This window comes from Periplaneta americana, chromosome 2, assembly GCF_040183065.1.
Source record: "Periplaneta americana isolate PAMFEO1 chromosome 2, P.americana_PAMFEO1_priV1, whole genome shotgun sequence".
NCBI classification, from domain to species: Eukaryota; Metazoa; Arthropoda; class Insecta; order Blattodea; family Blattidae; genus Periplaneta; species Periplaneta americana.
The window spans coordinates 185,800,368-185,815,708 of record NC_091118.1 but is presented as its reverse complement, the minus strand read 5'-3'; the positions used below and the strand labels follow the sequence as shown (position 1 = coordinate 185,815,708).

At 36.5% G+C, this 15,341-nt stretch overlaps 2 protein-coding genes and 1 non-coding gene across 6 annotated transcripts in view; 2 read left to right on the top strand and 1 right to left on the bottom strand.

Moving 5' to 3' along the window:
• LOC138694922 (RNA helicase aquarius) overlaps positions 1-15,341 on the bottom strand; it is a 203,971-nt gene that overhangs the window by 124,893 nt on the left and 63,737 nt on the right. The window lies entirely within an intron of this gene.
• The window catches only part of LOC138694926 (G-protein coupled receptor Mth2-like), a 57,964-nt gene that overhangs the window by 24,983 nt on the left and 17,640 nt on the right, over positions 1-15,341 (top strand). The gene's annotated exons all lie outside the window — the stretch shown is intronic.
• Positions 1,592-1,664, top strand: TRNAY-GUA (transfer RNA tyrosine (anticodon GUA)). The gene has a single exon. It is a non-coding gene; the product is annotated as a tRNA-Tyr (tRNA).

The window sequence follows — 15,341 nt, the reverse complement described above, 5'->3', positions numbered from 1 at the left end:
ATCGGCAAAGTCCTTTCTATGAAACTGCACTCCATGAAAAAAATATATATAGAGTATAGATGGCCTATAAACTTTCCTCGAGTCTTCTCATACAGCGACTGATACATTTTTATGTGTAGTAAATATAAGAAGATGTACCGTCGCCCTCGGCACGGTGTGAACTAGCGAACCTCGAAACCAATAGCAAGAACGGAACCGCTATACGATCAAGAACAATTTGCACAATTTAATACTACAAATAGCTTTGACAACCTCATTCCATCATCACGATTCTGACGTAATGGATTTTCAAGTCTTTCACCCATATCAGAGGAAGTAATCGAATAAACAAAACATTATCATATCGCTGAGCAGATTGTTTCCTCCGGGAATATAAACAAATGTAGGAAAAATCTACCACAACAATGTTGATCAACTGAGTGTTTTCCTGACATTCAAAGACGTCAAATATCGCTAAGGCATCGAGAATTGACTAAATATAAGCTGTTACGTACTTAAATATTTTCTTTGGCGTTTCATACAGCAGCCAATTAGGACGTAGATCGTACTGTCAATTTCAGCACGTCAATTTAAAAGCAAACTGCACATAAAAATGTGAAGAATGCAACGTTTGATGAAATGATTAAGTCTCTGCAGTGGCGCCAGCCCACCTAATAATTATTATTATCATCATTATTATTTATGAGATGTATTTATTTTAACTATAACTCAAGTCTTTGAGCCCACCCAATGTTTCGCCACTAAGCCTCTGTGTGCTTAAATAATATTTTCTTTGGCGTTTCATACCGCTGGAATTAGAAAGTGCTGCCAACTTCAGCAAGTCAATTTAAAAGCAAAATACACACAAAAATATGTACGGTATGATTAACAGAAATATATGAATAAATCTTAAATTCAAAGGGGTCTGTGTGAGAAGGGTCCAATTCATACGGAAACGAAAATGCTGCCTTTTACCCGATCGTATAGAACTATAAATTATATGCATAGTTTTCGGGTTACAGTAACTAATTATAATTCCTGGATTACTCTGATGTAAATGATGTTCTGAATTCTTCAGGTGCATCAGCATGTCTTTTTAGACTTCAACTACCTCGAAGTAAGGAGATGAACTAGAATCTGTAGAATCTGATTAGGCACTTAAAAGGAAAGACCTACAGGAATGACCAAATATGCGTCAAAATTAAAATTTTTTTATAGATTTATTAATTTGTCGTACAGAATAATATCTGTAATATTAAAAATTAATATTTGAGGAGAAAAATTCACTCCGGCGCCGGGAATCGACCCGGATCCTTGGTTCTACGTACCAAGCGCTCTGGCCACTGAGCTACGCCGAATTCAATCCACAGCACCGGACCGAATCCTCCTCCAATGTTTCCCTTTGTGGCCTGACTCCAAGTTAGGCATGTATGTTGATGTATATGTCCAATGTCAACTGCCATTATATTAAGAGCGCACTCAGTTGAGTGACTTGTTTGGCCGGGATTCCGCAGTTAAGTGCACAGTAATCTGTACAGACATATGCATTGCAGCTATGAGAATATTATAGAACATTGAAGGAGGAGGGTTCGGTCCGGTCCTGTGGACTGAATTCGGCGTAGCTCAGTGGTCAGAGCGCTTGGTACGTAGAACCAAGGACCCGGGTTCGATCCCCGGCGCCGAAGCGGATTTTTCTTCTCAAATATTAACATTTTTTTGTTTATTTTTATCCTAAAAATATTTCATAGTATTGACTTCGTTTAAGCGAAATTTCAAGGTCGTTAGGAAGAAAATAATTGCTTTTACGCCATGTTTAAATAGCCGCTGCGCTCCAGTCCCTTTACTCTGTGCTCAAGCTTCTCCGTTGAATATCCGGAGTTTGTTTGTTTTACATTTTTCAACATTTAATATGTAATATCTCAGACAATAATAGGGATAATTGAATAAAATTTTCAGGACATATTTTCACATTATACATGAATAATTCTGTAAGAGGAAATTGTCAAATTGAAAATTAAAGAATAAGTTAAAAATAGACGTGCAATTTTTCTTTCTGTTCATAAAAATGAAAAATAAAAGTAAAAATATAAAAATTAAAATTTCTAAAAATCATCAAACAAAATTGATTAGCAGTCTTTTAGTTTCATTTGCGACAAAATTTGTGATTCTGTGACATTCTTAAGAGCAGATATATCATTTTCTTAATAATATTGCTTTTTTTTTATGTGTGTCTGTAGGCCCACCATAAAGGGCAAAAGTGAAAATGTGTATTTAAAAGGCTTCATACATTGATATGAAACTATGTTACAGAAATATAGGCTCTATTTAAAATAATATGAGAAAAGAGATTTCCTGTAGGTCCTTCCCTTTAAAGGTTAGCTCATAACTGTTTTTATGAGATGACAGTGGTTTACCATTTCTCATGAAAATTACGTAAAATAAGTTATACAAACCTCTCTGTAAATCAACACTTTTTTTAGACACAAATCTATTGTGAAGTGCATTAATTTTATTTAAAAAATCAGAAGATATCCATAGACCTTTCATATGCATAAATGTGTACCTTTATTCCTAAGATACGTACGATACAGTACGTATCGTAGGTTTATAAAAAAATAAGAACTAATTTATGTACTGTATGCCTGTAAGCGAGAATTTCAAATAGGCTTCCATATAACTGTCCTATATTGTATATACCACCGTACGAAACAGGCAATAGGCCTACATTGTCAATGAGAAAGCAAAAGACCTTCACCGATTTATTTAGTTATGATGATTACTTTCTTCGGGGGAAATACTTTTCCACCGCATAGGCAAACCCTTATCTGAACGGCTAGAACGTCGACTTTCTACGTTGGTGATCCCGGAACAAATCGTACTCGGTCCAAGTGAAATTTGTGGTAGGTTTTCGCGGAGTATTCTCGTTTCCACTATCGACATTCTACCATCGCTCCATTAATCATCATCAAGCGGTGCCATGTATCTGGTTTGTCTCCTATGGTGCAGCCAGGGAAATGCTAAAGCGACGCCAAAAAAACTAGGCGCGTCACTTCTAGATGGGGACGCTTGCAGGAATGTCACAGAGTGAATAAAAAGAGATTTGTACTTGTTATATTTACAATAAGAATGTACATATTAATACAGTTCTTGATCAGTTTTAAAACAAAGCTCTGTGATACACAATGTCGATACAAACCACATCTAATATTCAATACAACTGGTCCATTCTGTTCGAGTTCGGTTCTCAGGAGTCAGTAACACGAAAAGAGCAAACTTCTTGAAATCAACTGCCGAAACCCATTAGTAATAAATGAGGGAGATCGGCGTTACTCGTACACAGACTTCGACCATTGTACTTATCCTCGCACATTACAAGGCTGGGGGTCAAGTGTCTATGTCAACACATACCAGCGGTGAATCAACTCACACTTCTAGCCTCCTGCAGTGTCTACTCTGGGCAGATCTTACTAGTACCTTTACAAATCTTAATATAACTACACCTGAAGGAAAATGCCAAATTGTCCTCTCCTGTGGCTAATGAGGAACTAGTATTCTGTTCCTGCCTGGGAAAACTGGTACTTTCCCTTTATACAGGGATGACAGTAATATTTTGAGCCACAATGGAACGTGAGCACAGCTCCGTAACTAAATAGTTAATTATGACAACGGTGTATCAAGTGACACCACTGAAATACTCGTACAGTAACACACTTTTACGAACATATTGAAATTTTTTGCAAAGCCCTAAATAAAATGTTGTTTGTTGTTTAGTCAACTGTCCGAAGACAGGTTTGATTTAGTATTTATTAGTATTTATTTATTTAACCTGGTAGAGATAAGGCCGTCAGGCCTTCTCTGCCCCTCTATCAGGGGATTACAACTATAATATGAACAATAAAATTACAATTAATATTAAATTTACAGTTACAATTACAATAAGAATTAAAGTACGACAAGATTACCTGATTAATGAAAGCTAGACATTTTATCATAGAAATTAAGAACAAAGAATATTTTGTATTCACTGAATTACAAATGAAACCTACAATAACAAAATTCTATAGTGATGAAATTACCGGATATTGAAATATTTTGTGATAGATTAAGAGAACTATTTACAAGAAACCATGTCTGAACGAGTCTCAATTACTGACCAAGTGCCTAGTAAGTTTGCGTTTGAATTCAATTTTATTTCCACAGTCCCTGATGCTAGCAGGTAACGAATTCCAGAGTCTTGGCAGGGCTATTGTGAAAGAGGATGAGTATGAGGAGGTGCGATGGGATGGTATTGTTAGTATTGTTTCATGGCGAGAGCGTGTGTTCAGATTGTGGTGGAAAGAAAGGTAAGTGAAGCGAGACGACAGGTACGAAGGTGACACCAATAAGGCATCACTTATAAGACAATTAAGCCAGGATTTTTTTATTTTAGTGGGTTATTTTACGACGCTTTATCAAAAACTTTGGTTATTTACCGTCTGAATGAGATGAAGGTGATAATGCCGGTGAAATGAGTCCGGGGTCCAACACCGTAAGTTACCCAGCATTACCGTCTGAATGAGATGAAGGTGATAATGCCGGTGAAATGAGTCCGGGGTCCAACACCGTAAGTTACCCAGCATTACCGTCTGAATGAGATGAAGGTGATAATACCGGTGAAATGAGTCCGCGGTCCAACACCGTAAGTTACCCAGCATTACCGTCTGAATGAGATGAAGGTGATAATGCCGGTGAAATGAGTCCGGGGTCCAACACCGTAAGTTACCCAGCATTACCGTCTGAATGAGATGAAGGTGATAATACCGGTGAAATGAGTCCGCGGTCCAACACCGTAAGTTACCCAGCATTTGCTGATATTGGGATGAGGGAAAACCCCAGAAAAAGCCTCAACCAGGTAACTTGCGCTGACCGAGAATCGAACCCGGGTCACCTGGTTTCGCGGCTAGACGTGCTAACCGTTACTCCACAGGCGTGGACGTTAAGCCAGGAGATAATGGGGTAAGGTGGCCAGTTCCTTTCTCCCTCCATTGCATACATCGCTTACTAGTAACATATTACACTGATCAGACTTAAGACGCATACGAACAATTGTTTTTCCTCTGACACATATCGTCAAGAGAAATGTACTAGCTGGTAATGGATGTACATATCAGCTAGAACCTCAATCAGAGCCAAATAAATAAAATAAGCTATGAAATAATCATCCGAAATGTACAGGGGAAATGTTTTGTTTTCCACCTGTGTTGGGGCATTATTCAATCAGGAGAATAAATGAACTCTCGTCGACGTCCAATTATGACGACAAAGTTCAAAGCCGTGACATAAATCTAACAGACGCGTGATTATAGATCACCTGCATATAATTCATGCACAGTTGTAAATCTGAAATCATTCCTAATAAGTCTGATTTAATAGTAACGATCTAGGTATGATGGCCACCAGACAAAAACACTGTGACAACGCTCGCGCTTACACTGCTTTAAACACTGGAGAAATCCTCCGAAGCTGAATTAGAAGTCCCGACTTAATTCATTCGATTATAACTGAGCTGGTCCATTTGAAGAAGTTAAAAAAAACCACCCAACTGGCACATAACAACTGAAAGAGAAATGAATGTGCGGCTTCTTTTTAAACCAAAAACATATATCATATATACTTGTGGTTTTAAATTCTAACTTAGGGTTAAGATATAAATTAGATTTACTTTAATTAATTAAGTTATATTAAGTGATTCATTTAATATTATTAGTCTATATATTGCTATTATTATATTATCAATATTATGATTGTATTTTTTTTATTATTATTGTAATTATTAAGTGTAATTAGTTACCACTGCCACCGGGTATTTACCCATTAGCAGTGTGAATACATACATACATACATACATACATACATACATACATACATACATACATACATACATACATACATAGTATGAGATCATACACAAGATTTTTCATCGATAGATAATGTGCTATAAAGCAAAGCGAGTAATTTTTTTACTAATGTTTTAAAACATTCAAAATATATGCATATAATTGCGGATAATTATAAACACATCTTCGTAAATATAAATAATGCTTTAATTGTTTATACATGTCTTTCATTTTTATAAGGAGAATGAAGAAAACTGCTGACAGAGCCGATTTCGACTAAACCGAAGTATCAGCTGTTTTAAAATAAATTACCGCTATTTTTTTAGGAAACTTCCTGAATCAACTAAGGGACAAAATGTGGGAGAAATGTGTACACAAATAGATAAGATGGCATGTGAAATAGTACATTATGCAACGAGCCTATAATGATAGTAATTAAGACGCAAGTATGTTTGTTTATGAAACTCGCTTGCGCTCGTTTCATAATTTTCATACGAGCGTCTTAATTACCATTATAGGCAAGTTTCATACGACTTTTTATGCTCGATCATATTTCTAACTTGAAATTATTCAGAAGTATCATTTTATTTGTATCTGACTCAAGATCGGAAGTGACCTTGTGTATAGCTCGTGTGAGATGTGCGCAGACGCGAAAGTATTGATTTTTTTTCCGAGGAACAATAATGTCATTGACCTTGATGTAGAGAATAACATGAACTAATTTTGGTATAACCTGGAAATTGATTTAGAATTGAAAAACGAGATGACAAATTGAATTTATTTGAATATTATTTACAATTAACGCTAATTATTATAGTAACAGAACATAACCTTCTGCGACAGTATTGGATTTCCAGCCTCCGTGACGTTTCCCTCGTTGTCTTTCGATTGCATATCCGAGAATAATCGAAAACCTGAACTTTAATGAATAGGTGTACTTTAATGACATGCATTAAAGTACTGCTACCAGGTGTATAATTACTACATTTCGGCATGGTCGAGCATAAAAATATTTTTAAATATGAAGAAAGTGGCAAAAGTGTACCTATTAAATTCATATACAAAACTCAAAATTTATATTTCTCATCACCGCAGTAACTTATGTACGTTTCGACAGGAACTGACTTAAACACATATCAGATATCAGTCCAATTTCAAATTTCACCACGCAGTGAATACCACGACTTTGTGTCCTAATTGTCATACGGGACACGATCTGTATTGTATTTAATGGAAACATGCATTTGTTTATCTAAAGGGGATGTAGACAGGATGTCACGGTCGAATGCACGGAGTCTGCAGCGAAGCCGACGAAGAGTGAACTGCATTTTAATTACTTTCTGTCATACTGCACAGTTTTTCTTGGCAATTTAACCTCTGTATTTACGCACATAATTTTTAAGTTGGCGTCCTTGGAAACATTAACACATACGCGTGTGTTTAATTCCTACACCTACAGTATACACAATGCATCCTTAAGGACTTCTCTGTTTACGCCAGGATTTATTTTCTTCTTATAGCGCATATTTTATAAGCCTATGTATGACTGATCTAAATATCTCTGGGATTATTGTCCATGACTTCGCTAACGTATGATTATCTAACGAGGTAACTGAAGAGTGTCATCCCAAAACTTGTTCAGTCCATTTTTATGAAAGGACTGGGCTAGATTTTTTATCCACCCGTCTACGGACTGAGAGAGTTCCCAAGTGACATACATAATAACACAAAATTTTAGATAAGGATTGGCGTTGTTTTGGAAGAAAACAAGATTTAAATGCAATGATAGAGGTCTCAAACATATAATCATATACATACATACATACATACATACATACATACATACATACATACATACATACATACATACATACATGTCAACACCTGTGGAGTAATGATTAACGCGTCTGGCCGCGAAACCAGGTGACCCGGGTTCGATTCCCGTTTGGGGCAAGTTGCCTGGTTGAGGTTTTTTCCAGGGTTTTCCCTCAACCCAATATGAGCAAATGCTGGGTAACTTTCGGTGCTGGACCCCGGACTCATTTCACCGGCATTATCACCTTCATCTAATTTAGACGCTAAATAACCTAAGATGTTGATAAAGTGACGTAAAATAACCTAAGTTACTAAAATAAAAATATGTCTATGGCGAGTCCTCAGCATCATTTCATTTCCTCCTTTGATTTGATTACCTGGTTGGGTTTTTCCGAGGTTTTCCCAACCAAAAGGCAAATGCCGGGTAATCTTTTGGCGAATCCTCGGACCTCACCTCATCATTGTAGAAAATTACTACATTGTAAAACTGTAAAAATTGTAAAATAATGTAAAAATTTGTAGAAATTGTAATTGTAATATTGTAAAATTTTGACTTGTTCCACATCTTAAAGCTTCATTGTTCATGTAAGATCCATGGAAGATAATAAATGAATGAATGAATGAATGAATGAATGAATGAATGAATGAATGAATGAATGAATGAATGAATACACACATATATGTGTTCTGCCCATGGGCAGGTCTTTCACTGCAAACCGAGCATTCTATTTCCTGCCTTCCTCTTCGTCTCCGCATATGATCCACATATCTTAATGTCGTCTATCATCTGATATCTTCTTCTGCCCCGAACTCTTCTGTCGTTCAGTGCATTCTTCAGTAGTCAGTTTCTTCTCAGCCAGAGACCCAACCAATTCCTTTTCTCTTTCTGATCAGTTTCAGGATCATTCTTTCTTCACCCACTCTTTCAAATACAACTTCATTTCTTATTCTGTCTGTCCATTTCACACACTCCATTCTTCTTCATATCCACATTTCAAATGCTTCTATTCGTTTCTCTTCATTTCGTAGTAATATCTATGTTTCTGCTCCATACAATGCCACACTCCACACAAAGCACTTCACTAGTCTCTTCCTTGGTTATTTTTCCAGAGGTCCCCAGACTTAAATAATACAATAATAACAGAATAGTTCACTTTGTTTAAAACCTAAAACATTAATATAAATTAACAATATTCTTCAAACTATTCACAGAATCACACTATGCATTGTTTATGTGAACTGCTTATCGTCTGTAGCGAGCGGTAGCAGGACGAGGCTCGGATGATATCTATTCTCCTCGCTCTAATAATCTAAAATCTACTGTTTTGGTACGAACTTCCTACCTATGGTGATAACAATGATGGTGCTGTGGTAGTAGTAGAAGATGAAAAGGTGTAGTAGTGGTGTTAGTGTGAATGCTTATTATCATCATCATCATTAGGTCTAGGATTTTGATGACTTATAAATCATGAAAAAATGTCCTAAAAACAATGCATTTATGACCTAAAAATCTTTAAAAAATTCCCTTAAAAATGCCCTAAAAGTTGATCTTACATAACTGGCATAGTAGGAAAAGAGGTTTTGTACTACTTAATATCTAGACTGTAATTAAATTAAATTCTGTTACCAACATTTCAGTTTATTTAATTTTACATATTTTTTTCCTAAGTAGTACACTTTAATTAATTATTTTACCTGATGTAGTTCCATGTATTCCACCACAAGGCCACTCTTATCCGAAACTAGCAGGCACAGAGGAGTCTATATTGAAGGGGTGGTTGGATTGATCCATTACATGGGGGTATACTACGTTAAAACGACAATATTTGTGTACAAAAACGATAAAATGTTATACAAAATAATGGGTATTAATGGACAAATTATGTAGAGAAAATATCGAAGGAAATAAACATTATTTTACATTAATAATAGGGATTTATGGCCAAAATTAAATAAAAATGCCTTAAATATTGACCGAATAAAACAAAACATGCTCTCATGGGCTGAAAAAGGCAAAAAATGCAAAAGAAAATGCCCTAACAAATAGATCTTAAAACACTCAGTTTATCACATAACATATAAATACTAAAGCAGCTATGTTTCTGGCTTACAAGAAAAAAAGATGCAATTTCATCAAAATCCTAGCCCTAATCATCATTCTTAGGCACTGTCTTTACCGGTATCACCAGAAAGGAAGCTCACGTCTATCAATATGCCGGAGTCAACTGTTTGTAGCATCACAATGGGCTTAAGAACTAAAAATCAATTTCATACGCATGAACAGAGGAGCATAATAGACGTTATTTGCATAGGCCATTACGACCAAATAAGCGTGAACACACCTAAAATGAAATGAGGCGAAAACAAGTGTGGGTGCGCCTCCTTTGTTTCCAAGGCTGCCTCAAGCCACTCTTGACTTTTACTGTACTCATGTAATGTTTTCATACCTATACGGAAAGAAAGCGAATTAGCAGAATGCCATATAATTACTTGGTGCACTTATTGAAGGTAATATTTTTATTTACTTTACATAGGCTTAAATATAATTATACCTTAACAATATTAATATTTCAAATAAATAGTTCTCCAAATAAAAGTTTAAATAATATTATTTGAAGTACCGCAGATATTTCATAATATGGAAATAAATATGAATATATTATATGCATGATCTCCCCAACATTGTTAGATAGAACTATGAGAAGGGTTATAGGAAAAACGAAAAGAGGAATTCAATGGGATATTAACAATCGTCTGGAAGACCTTGACTTTGCAGATGATATATGTTTGCTAGCACAGAGATTTAGGGATATGGAAGCTAAAGTTGAGAAATTACAAGAGGAAGTAGGAAATGTTGGATTGAAGATAAACTCCTCTAAGACAAAACAGATGAGGGTAAATTGTAATAATAAAAATAAATTGACAGTAAATGATATAGAAATAGAAGAAGTGGATACTTTTCTATAGGCCTACCTGGGAAGTGCGGTTATAAAAACAGGTGGAGCGGAAGAAGACGTGAAAAGACGTATTCAGCTAGCAAATGGAGCATTTGTACAGCTATATCCCATATGGCGGAATAACAACATCTCATTGAAGACAAAGCTCAGACTGTTTAACACAAATGTAAAATCAGTCCTCCTCTATGGTTGTGAAACATGGAAAATTACGGATGTAATAAATAAAAAGATACAGACGTTCGTCAACAGATGTCTGAGACGTATTCTAAATATAAGATGGCCGGAAAAATACGTTGATAGGCTGATAGGCCACACGCTGAGAAAGCTAGATGGAGCTATTGAGAAGACTGCAATTGATTGGAATCCACAAGGAGTAAGGAAGAGAGGACGGCCTAGAAAAACATGGAAACGGTCAAAAGAGGAGGAAGTAGAGAGATGTGGGAAAAGCTGGAAAGAGGTGAAACGGATGGCTGGTGACAGAGTACGCTGGAGGAACTTTACTGCTGCCTATGTTCCACCTAGGAACAACAGGATACAAGAAGACAAGAAGAAGATATGCATGAGATTATGAAAAATTACTTCGCAGTTTATGTAACGTATGTATGTATGCATGTATGTTATATTTATTTTATTTGGTTATTTTACGACGCTGTATCAACATCTAGGTTATTTAGCGTCTGAGTGAAATGAAGGTGATAATGCCGGTGAAATGAGTCCTGGGTCCAGCACCGAAAGTTACCCAGCATTTGCTCGTATTGGGGTGAGGGAAAACCCCGGAAAAAACCTCAACTAGGTAACTTGTCCCGACCGGGATTCGAACCCGGGCCACCTGGTTTCGCGGCCAGACGCGCTGACCATTTCTCCACAGGTGTGGACTGTATGTTATATATAATTCGTTAATTTGCCAATCTAAGTATCACCTATTGATATTTTGTCGCAATTTTTAAACTACACGAAAGTTCTCGACATGATTTAGAACCCCGCTCAGTTCATGGATGTGTATTCGTTACGAGAGAAATGCCTCGTACTATCTTAAAAATACGTCAGTTATCGCCCTAACCCCACTACACGGAAGTCTCACCACGTATTCGAATAATACCGGTATTGAAAAGTACCGACCACAACCCATCTGTGTTCTCTTTACTCTTAGAATGCTTGCAGTCTTTCACAGTGCCAATCTCGGAACAGAAAAGAGAATAATGTGACTGCGTGGCATGCGGCAGTAGATCGCTACAAAGAAGCAGGAGCATGGATGCCTTAGGCGAGATTTAAACTAGATACCATATGTTTTGCATGTTTTCAAGGTTATATGCCTGTGAAATGCGGGATAAAAATATATGCAATAATTATAAGCTACAATTGCAATGTAAATATCGTACACATGCAAGAGCAATTTCATACAAACTAATTAGTTCCTGAAGACAAGAACGCTGACTCGCTCGCATCAAAAAGATATGTCAGTAAAAAGCATTTTACCGAGTTCGTTGCAAATTGTAACAGCAAAAAGGTCGGATTACTTTCAAATCGCACTGAGTTAACTGAAATAGGTTGATATACCCTTTTTTCGAATGGGTTATACAGGGACATCATTTTATTTTTACTTCAATTTTTATTGTACTGAGTTTTTGAATGTACTTCACTTCCACCCCCTCTACTAGTAAACTTCCAATCGTTCTCCACACAGAACCAAGACCGCGTATGCAGTACTGAGTTAGTGAGTATAGTACGTTCCAGAAAGATGTTCGCGTTTTCCAGTGACGAAAGTGATTTCAATATTGAATCATATTTTCGCACAGGTACTGTCGTCCGTTTGCCTACGTAGCATCCCGGTTTCCCCCACCTGCTTCTGTTCGTCCCTCTGTAAAGTCTAGTAGCTGGGCTGTCTTAGCTCTTTTCTGAAAACATTAATTTCTGTTAGGAATTGGACGTATACGTAATATTATACAACTGTTTAAAATAACTTAAATAAAAGGGCCTCGTTAAGTAATTAACTGTCACGTGATTTTCCCCCCTTTTCTACGACCCTGCGACAAAACCACTTGAACGGACAATATATAGCGTTTCTGAGTAATTTTATCTTTTCGGATTGGGCAGAAGTGAAGATTAAATTTACAGTACGTAAGGTACTCTTTTTATAGAGTAGGTACAGAACTATTTCAACATGAGTTACTAGTACGAAGGACGAAACTGATAATTGGAATTAGGTACAATAGTCTATAGTGCGATAATATGCACAAAAGAACTGAAGCGTGTATCGAAATGAACGGTCACCATTTTCAAAAATGTGTTTAAATATCCATATTATGATTATTTTTCAATTTAACTTCATTCTCCATATTGTACGCTGTGCTGTAACAGTATAATAAACACTGCATAATGAATACGTCCGCATGGGTAGCTCAATTCGTGAGTATAAACACTAAGTGTTAATACAGTACTGTATTTTGATTAAACAAAAACCTAATGAAAATTATAAAACTCAAAATTGTGATATTTTCTAGTTTACATAAATGGATGAACTACTTTTCTTCCCTCCTATACCTAGTAAAGTGATTTGTTTGTATTTTACGCCAGTATCGTCGAACTCCAGTCGTGGAAGGGGAAGCAAGCGGTGTTTCCGGGTCTAGACCTTAATCCAAAGATATAGCCAGGTTAATATTAAAAATGGTAGTAAAAATAAAATGATGTCCCTGTACAAATAATACATACAAAATATTAACACAAAATTAAAAATTAAGAAAGTAATGCAGAAAAAAAAACTTCATTCTGAGAGGCTCGGGGAAAAAAGGTATATATGCTAGTCCGACCAGGAAACCGGAACTGTTCAGATCGAATTAAGATAGATCGATTTGACATGGGTGACTACGATAAGACTCGTCTCCAGTTCGACCAAATCAGTGTCTGCCATGCCTCTTGTCAGTCAGTGTTAGGCGAGACTGACTGGCTGAATGTGTCTGAATGCTAATTTCGTCAGGATAAAAGAAAATTCAGATTTCAAGGCAATTAAAAAAAAACACTGAATATGATAATTTTTTCTAAGGAACGTCTTCTGTCTAGTCTTGAACATCAGTTCGTGCGGCGATATTTGATGTATAAAGAGCACAAAGATTGCGGTTATAGGAAGCAGATTTCAAATATAAGACGCAATAAAACTAACACGGAAGGCGATGCAATCATGCTAGGGTGCATTCCATGTATGTTCAAGGATTACTCAAGGTTGAGTGCGCAGTATAAGGAAGGCAAAGTATTTCAAACTAGGCAACATTATAAATAAGCAAGTCGCATATTTTCTATTTCTTGGCTTGGCTCTCATATTTCTCCCTCCTCGTTTCTCTTTAAATAAATTACGTATAAAGTTTTTACAGATAATTGCAACATAAAACATGGCATAGCTAAAGCGGTAGCCCGATTGCTTATTGATCCATGGCTGCAGTCGAGCGTGAGTTCGAATTCCTCTTGGGCTAATTATCTGGTTGGCTTCTCCGAGGTTTTCCTCGATTATAAGGTGAATGAAAGGCAGGTAATCCCATGGCGAATTCTCGAACTCATCTCGTCACATACCATCTCACTATCACCAATTCCTTCGACGCTACATAACTTCGCAGTTGAAACGACGTCGTTAAATAACCGGTAAAAACCTACATTATTATTATTATTATTATTATTATTATTTACTTACGTACTTACTTACTTACTTACTCGCTTTTAAGGAACCCGGAGGTTCATTGCCGCCCTCACATAAGCCCGCCATTGGTCCCTATCCTGAGCAAGATTAATCCAGTCTCTACCATCATATCCTACCTCCCTCAAATCCATTTTCATATTATCTTCCCATCTATGTCTCGGCCTCCCCAAAGGTCTTTTGCCCTCCGGCCTCCGAATTAACACTTTATATGCATTTCTGGATTCGCCCATACATGCTACATATCCTGCCCATTTCAAACGTCTGGATTTTATGGTCCTAATTGCCAGGTGAAGTATACAATGCGTGCAGCTCTATGTTGTGTAACTTTCTCCATTCTCCTGTAACTTCATCCCTCTTAGCCCCAAATATTTTCCTAAGAACCTTATTCTCAAACACTCTTAATCTCTGTTCCTCTCTCAAAGTGAGAGTCAAAGTTTCACAACCATACAGAACAACCGGTAATATAACTGTTTTATAAATTCTAACTTTCAGATTTTTTGACAGAAGACTAGATTACAAAAGCTTCTCAACCGAATAATAACAGGCATTTCCCATATTTATTCTGCGTTTAATTTCCTCCCGAGTGTCATTTATGTTTGTTACTGTTGCTCCAAGATATTTGAATTTTTCCACCTCTTCGAAGGATAAATCTCCAATTTTTATAGTTCCATTTCGTACTATATTCTGGTCACGAGACATAACCATATAAGTCTTTTCGGGATTTACTTCCAAACCAATCGCTTCACTTGCTTCAACTAGAATTTCCGCGTTTCCCCTAATCGTTTGTGGATTTTCTCCTAACATATTCATGTCATCCGCATAGACAAGAAGCTGATGTAACCCGTTCAATTCCAAACCCTCTGTTATTGTTATTATTATTATTATCATCATCATCATCATCATCATCATCATCATCATCATCATCATTATTATTATTATTATTATTATTATTATTATTATTATTATTATTATTTCGAAGGTGAAAGTTTGAGCTACCGTTCGCAGATGTCCCGTTTTCCTGAACCCAAC